The sequence below is a fragment of the Symphalangus syndactylus genome, chromosome 14, assembly GCF_028878055.3.
Source record: "Symphalangus syndactylus isolate Jambi chromosome 14, NHGRI_mSymSyn1-v2.1_pri, whole genome shotgun sequence".
NCBI classification, from domain to species: domain Eukaryota; kingdom Metazoa; phylum Chordata; class Mammalia; order Primates; family Hylobatidae; genus Symphalangus; species Symphalangus syndactylus.
In genome coordinates, this window is record NC_072436.2 from 78,142,065 (window position 1) to 78,148,676 (window position 6,612).

Genomic DNA, 6,612 nt, shown 5'->3' on the forward strand with positions numbered 1-6,612 from the left:
CAGCAAACTATCGCAAGGACAAAAAACCGAACATTGCATGTTCTCACTCATAGGTGGGAGCTGAACAATGAGAACACATGGACACAGGAAGGGGAATATCACACTCTGGGGACTGTTGTGGGGTGGGGGGAGGGGGGAGGGATAGCATTAGGAGATATACCTAATGCTAAATGATGAGTTAATGGGTGCAGCACACCAACATGGCACATGTATACATATGTAACAAACCTGCACATTGTGCACATGTACCCTAAAACTTAAAGTATGATAATAATAAAATAAAATAAAATAAAATAAAATAAAATAAAATAAAAAAGAAAGTGAGGGAGGGAGAAAAAAAGAAAAAGAAAGGAATTGTTATTCAGCCAGTAAAAGATACTTAAAAAGAGAGAAAGAAGGGGGCAAAAGAGGGAGGGTGGGTGAGTGTTGCTGGAAGTCAGGGACCCCAAATGGAAGGACCGGCTGAAGCCATGGCAGAAGAACATGGATTGTGAAGATTTCATGGACATTTATTAGTTCCCCAAATTAATCCTTTTATAATTTCTTATGCCTGTCTTTACTGCAATCTCTAAACATAAATTGTAAAGATTTCACGGACACTTATCACTTCCCCAATCAATACCCTTGTGATTTCCCATGCCTGTCTTTACTTTAATCTCCTAATCCTGTCAGCTGAGGAGGATGTATGTTGCCTCAGGACCCTGTAATAATTGCATTAACTGCACAAATTGTACAGCATGTGTGTTTGAGCAATATGAAATCTGGGCACCTTGAAAAAAGAACAGGATAATAGCAATTGTTCAGGGAACAAGAGAGATAACCTTAAACTCTGACCACCTGTGAGCTGGGTGAAACGGAGCCATATTTCTCTTCTTTTAAAAGCAAATGGGAGAAATATCGCTGAATTCTTTTTCTCAGCAAGGAACATCCCTGGGAAAGTGAATACACGCCTGGGGTGGGTCTCTAAACTGGCTCCGCTGGGCGTGGCCGTCTTTTATGGTCGAGGCTGTAGGTGTGAAATAGACCCCAGTCTCCCACAGCGCTCCTAGGCTTATTAGGAAGAGGAAATTCCTGCCTAATAATTTTGGTCAGACCGGTTGCTCTCAAAACCCTGTCTCCTGATAAGATGTTATCAATGACAATGGTGCCTGAAACTTCATTAGCAATTTTAATTTCACCCCAGTCCTGTGGTCCTGTGATCTCACCCTGCCTCCACTTGCCTTGTGATATTCTATTACCTTGCAAAGTACTTGATGTCTGTGACCCACACCTATTCGCACACTCCCTCCCCTTTTGAAAATCACTAATAAAAACTTGCTGGTTTTGCGGCTTGTGGGGCATCACAGAACCTACCGACATGTGATGTCTCCCCCAGATGCCCAGCTTTAAAATTTCTCTCTTTTGTACTCTGTCCCTTTATTTCTCAAACCGGCCAATGCTTAGGGAAAATACAAAAGAACCTACGTGACTATCGGGGCAGGTTCCCCAATAGGTGAGAAGGAGGAACGGAGAAAAAAAGAGAAACAAGCTGGGAATGGTTGCTCAAGCCTGTAATCCCAGCATTTTGGGAGGTCAAGGCAGATTGCTTGAGTCCAGGAGTTCTAGACCAGCCTGGGCAACATTGTGAGACCCTGTGTCTATTAAAAATACAAAAGTTAGCCATGCATGACGGTGGACACCTGTAGTCCCAGCTACTTGGGGGCTGAGGCTGAGGTGGGAGGATCACTTGAGCCCAGGAAGCAGAGGTTGACATCGTACCACTGCACTCCAGCCTGGGTGATAGATTGACACCCCGTCTCAAAAAAGAGAGAGAGAAAGAAAGGAAGGGAGGGAATGATTGACAGTGTCAAATGTTACTGAAAAGTAAAAGAAAGTACAAAGAAGTAGCCATCAGATGTAGCAAATAAAGGTAGTTTATGACTTGGAGAAAAGGACTCTAAAAGAACAAAGTACCTTTCGGCCAGAACCGCAATCTTCCAGTAATTCGCCAAAATGACGAACACAAAGGGAAAGAGGAGAGGCACCTGATATATGTTCTCTAGGCCTTTTAGAAAACATGGAGTTGTTCCTTTGGCCACGTATATGTGAATCTGTAAGAAAGGTGATATTGTAGACATCAAGGGAATGGGTACTGTTCAAAAAGGAATGCCCCATAAGTGTTACCATGGCAAAACTGGAAGAGTCCACAATGTTACTCAGCATGCTGTTGGCACTGTTGTAAACAAACAAGTTAAGGGCAAGATTCTTGCCAAGAGAATTAATGTGCGTATTGAGAACATTAAGCACTCTAAGAGCCGAGATAGCTTCCTGAAACGCGTGAAGGAAAATGATCAGAAAAAGAAAGGAGCCAAAGAGAAAGGTACCTGGGTTCAACTAAAGCGCCAGCCTGCTCCACCCAGAGAAGCACACTTTGTGAGAACCAATGGGAAGGAGCCTGAGCTGCTGGAACCTATTCCCTATGAATTCATAGCATAATAGGTGTTAAAAAGGAAAATAAAGGACCTCTGGGCTGTAAAAAAAAAAAAAAAAAAAAAAAAGTAGCAAAAGCTAGGTTACAGTGAGTTGAGTGTTTAGTGGGAAAAGAGATATAGAGTGAGTGACTATGGGAAACACTTTTAGGAAGCTTGGTTTTAAGAGGTAAAAGAAAGATAAAGACATAGCTGGTTGAATGAGGGGTGTGTGTGTGTGTGTGTGTGTGTGTGTAAAATTAGGAGAGGCTTGAGCCTGTTCTGACCATTTAGGCTCATAAACACCAGTGGACAGAGAAAGAGGCTGAAGGCAAGGGAGAGTGAGGAACAATAACAATTTCCTGGAAAAGGCAGGAAAGGATGGATTCCAGGTAGATTAGATTGAGTCTGAAGAAGGGACATGGCTTCCACTGAAACAATAAAGTGGTTCTTTACTTATTTTCAAGATGAGTAGGTGGTTAATTCCAAGCATTACTGTGATACATGAAAGGAAATGCTGGGAAAGGAAGTGTGGTCCCTTTAAATGATACGGAAGGGAGGAGGGCATGATCCCTGGCTAGGGCTTTACCCCTGGGCCTGTGCCCATGGACCTAGGGGAGGACAGGCATTTTTGTTTTCCTGCCCAAACGTTGCATTTCCCAAGGCCACCCTGACCTGCCACGCTCCCATCCTGTGCCTATAAAAACCCCAGACCCTAGCAGGCAGACATCCAGGCGGCTGGACATCGACAGGAGTGCATCAACGAAGAACACATGGGCAGTTGGACGTCGAGAGGAATGCACCGACAAGTACCAGCACGCCGGCAGGCCACCAACCACCGCAGCAGGCCACAGACCACCCCTGCAGAATGACACGGAGTTTGGCTGGGGCAGTCTGAGGAGAGCCCAGGCTGCTGAGCTCCAGGGGAGAACCATCTCCCTTCTGGCTCCCCCATCTGCTGACAGCTACTTCAACTCAATAAAACCTTGCACTCATTCTCCAAGCCTATGTGTGATCCGATTCTTCTGGTACACCAACCCAAGAACCCCAGGATACAGAAAGCCCTCTGCCCTTGTGATAAGGCAGAGGTTTAATTGAGCTAACACAAGCGGCCTATGGATGGCTAAACTAAAAGAGCACCGTGTAACACACGCCCACTGGGGCTTCAGGAGCTGTAAACATTCACCCCTAGACACTACCATGGGGCTCCCTGCCCATCTGTATACTCCCCTAGAGGCTTGTGCAGCTGGGCACTGAAGAAGCAAGCCACACCCTCATCGCACACCCTGTGAGGGAGACAAGGTAACTTTTCCCGCTTCAACTGTATACTTATACTTACCTTGCTCTAAATTGTCTTTATCTGTTAGACTTTAATGGTATTTAAACATTGGTAATAGTTGATAACAAGTATAATATGTCCATCAACTAATGTACTTGATATCGCCAACATTTGAAAATTGGAGTCCTTCAAATGTCATATGAGTATTTCCTTCATGGTCTGAAAAACATGTTTCTCAGGTAGGGAAATAAAGGGAAAAATTACATTTCAGCCTGGTAGTCTGGCATTACATGACCTCGTCTGCCTTTTTAGGGGAATTCAGCAAATTGTTTTACTTCTTTGTGATCTGTTTCTCATTTATAAACTGGGGCTAATATGATGGGTACCAAAGCTCAGTTTATTCCTAGATATTGGTCACAAGCTAAGCTTCCATAAGTTAAACCTTTATTATCTCTAAGATTATAAGTGAAGATAGTATTCCTGGAGACCCGTTTTACACTATAAAATACCAAAATCAATCATGCAAAAACAAAGATATGTTTTTACAATGATTTTCTAAGTTTAAAAAGAAAAAGTCAACGTTGTAAATGATCTTTTGGAAGATACTTCTTTATCAACTAACTGGCTGAAGCTTTCAAAAACACAAATCCAAAGAAATTCCAACTAAAGATATTTTATTTTTCTGATAAATCTCCCCAGAGCAAGTAAATGCTTAGCACTCTAAGGACTTTCAAACTATGATCAAAATTAGGGCCATCTGTCCAAAATTTCTATCCATAAATTCAGTGGGTAGACATTTATTTGAATGTTCAAGTTTTCCATGTTGCTGTGTCCTCTTCCTTTTCTCCTTCTGCCACTACTCCTCATCCTCTTCCCATCTCTGCACCCAATTTTATTATTACTGAATACTCATAGCATACAATAGCCTTCATATTTAGCAGACTTCGTGGGCAAATTATTTGATGCCACTCTGTTGGTTCTTACAGCTTCTTCCCTGAACAGCTAATGTTTTGCCATCTTCCAGAAGTGCTCTAAAAAGCTTTTGCTTACAATAAAAATTTCTGCCTTTGATGTCTTGGGGCAGCTCTTTGAAAGATAGATACAGATAGACAATGGCTTTGCAAGAGTGTTGCCTAATTCAAGTGCATATAGGTTTGCTTCATCTACAGCTGCATCCATAAAATCAAAAGTTTTTCCACTTTACTCCTAGAGCCAATCAACATAAGAACAGCTTTATTTTTCCTATCACCTATAGTGAGAGTCATAGGCAAGCACCATGGTGAGATTTAGCCAAAACTGGGAGGATCATATTTGCAATAAAAAAGGTCATAAAAGCAGGGGTCTAAATTGGAGCCATTGTGAGTGAAGAGACATCTGTACCCACCTATCAGTGTTTATGGTAAGGATTTAGAGCATGAAGTGCTTTAAAAACTGCAAAACATTATACAAAAGGGAGGAATTATTATAATCCAAACCCATATAATACATACAAACCAAACAGCACTAATGCTTTCCTCATACAAATCTGTGTGGTTAAAATTGGAAGCACTTCTTTTCCCTAAAAATCACAGGCTTCTTGCTGAGTTAAAGAAGCATTTTGGTCATCACAGAAGAGTAACACAAAGTGAACAATCCACCCCATGACTAGGAATGAAGCCACTCTTCCTCCAGCCTCCTCTTTTGCCCCCTCCATCCTTATACATTATGTACTGCCGGCCTCCCCGGCATCTTGCAGGGATCACTGTCTGCCACTCGGGATGACATCTCTCACCTTGGAGTTTCCAGACTGGAAAAATCCTGACAGCACTGTACCATTCAAATCTGAACCCATCTCCCACCCCAGTGGCAGACTGTTAAATAAAAAACTCTGTCCTTCTCCAAAGCTTTTAAAGGATCAATGTTTCCTTTATTTAAGTACAAAACAAAGTAAGGAATACCCAACTAACTTGCTATAAGCAAAGAAATTTGAAATTCTAGTCACATCCTGAAAAAAGTTAAGAGATCTGTTTTCCACAGGAGCCTCCTACTAATGGCTTGTGTGACTTTCCAAAACGCTCAGGCAGAAAAATGCTTCAGAAATTCAATCTGGATTTGCTGCCCCACCTACTCCTATAGGGCCAAAATGCCAAATAAGCTCTGAGAAATGAAGCCTCAAAACAATTGCCAAGCCATTTTTCATTCCCTTAAATTTCCAAAGATTAACATAAGATGGAAATGTTGGGTACATTTGCATGTGTTAACTAAATAATGTTTATTAAATGCCAACCACACCTACACAGGTTGTCCCCTTCTTCTCTTAGCTGACTACAATTTGCTTCTATTATAGTATTTCTTATAACAGTAGAAAAATGACTACAATAACAACTACAGGAACTTTTACTACAATAACAGTAATCAGTAGCCTTCATAGTTCACCATGACAGCTAAAATAAGGATAAATAGAAAAGAGTTCAGTGAAATGCTTCCATTATGCTGTACCATGATTCATATCCATGCTTATTTCCATCATTAGCTACTTAAAAGATAGTTTATAGATCTTTTGAGTTTCCACCAAAGACAAAACTAGAAGAAATGGACCTTTGGACCTGATTTTGGTGTGATACTTTCTTCATAGCTTACAGAACATCTTTGTGTTCGTAATTTCCTTTCATCTGTTCAGTAGGTATTATTTTAGATTGAGCAATTGAGTCTGAATTCAAGTAACTCAGCTAGGAAGTAGTGATGTTTAAAATCAGGCTGTCCAACTCTTTTCACCATCCCATGTTTGCCTCGGTAGATGAATATAAAGACAATGTGACATAAGGAATGTTAACATGAGAAACATTCAAATATAAAGAATACAGAAAGATTAAAAAGAGGATTAGATAGAATACATTAAAAGACAGT

At 41.3% G+C, this 6,612-nt stretch overlaps 1 pseudogene; it reads left to right on the forward strand.

The window, feature by feature from the left end:
- The first annotated feature begins 1,956 nt into the window (after positions 1-1,956).
- Positions 1,957-2,500, forward strand: LOC129462366 (large ribosomal subunit protein eL21-like; annotated as a pseudogene).
- Positions 2,501-6,612: the final 4,112 nt, after the last annotated feature.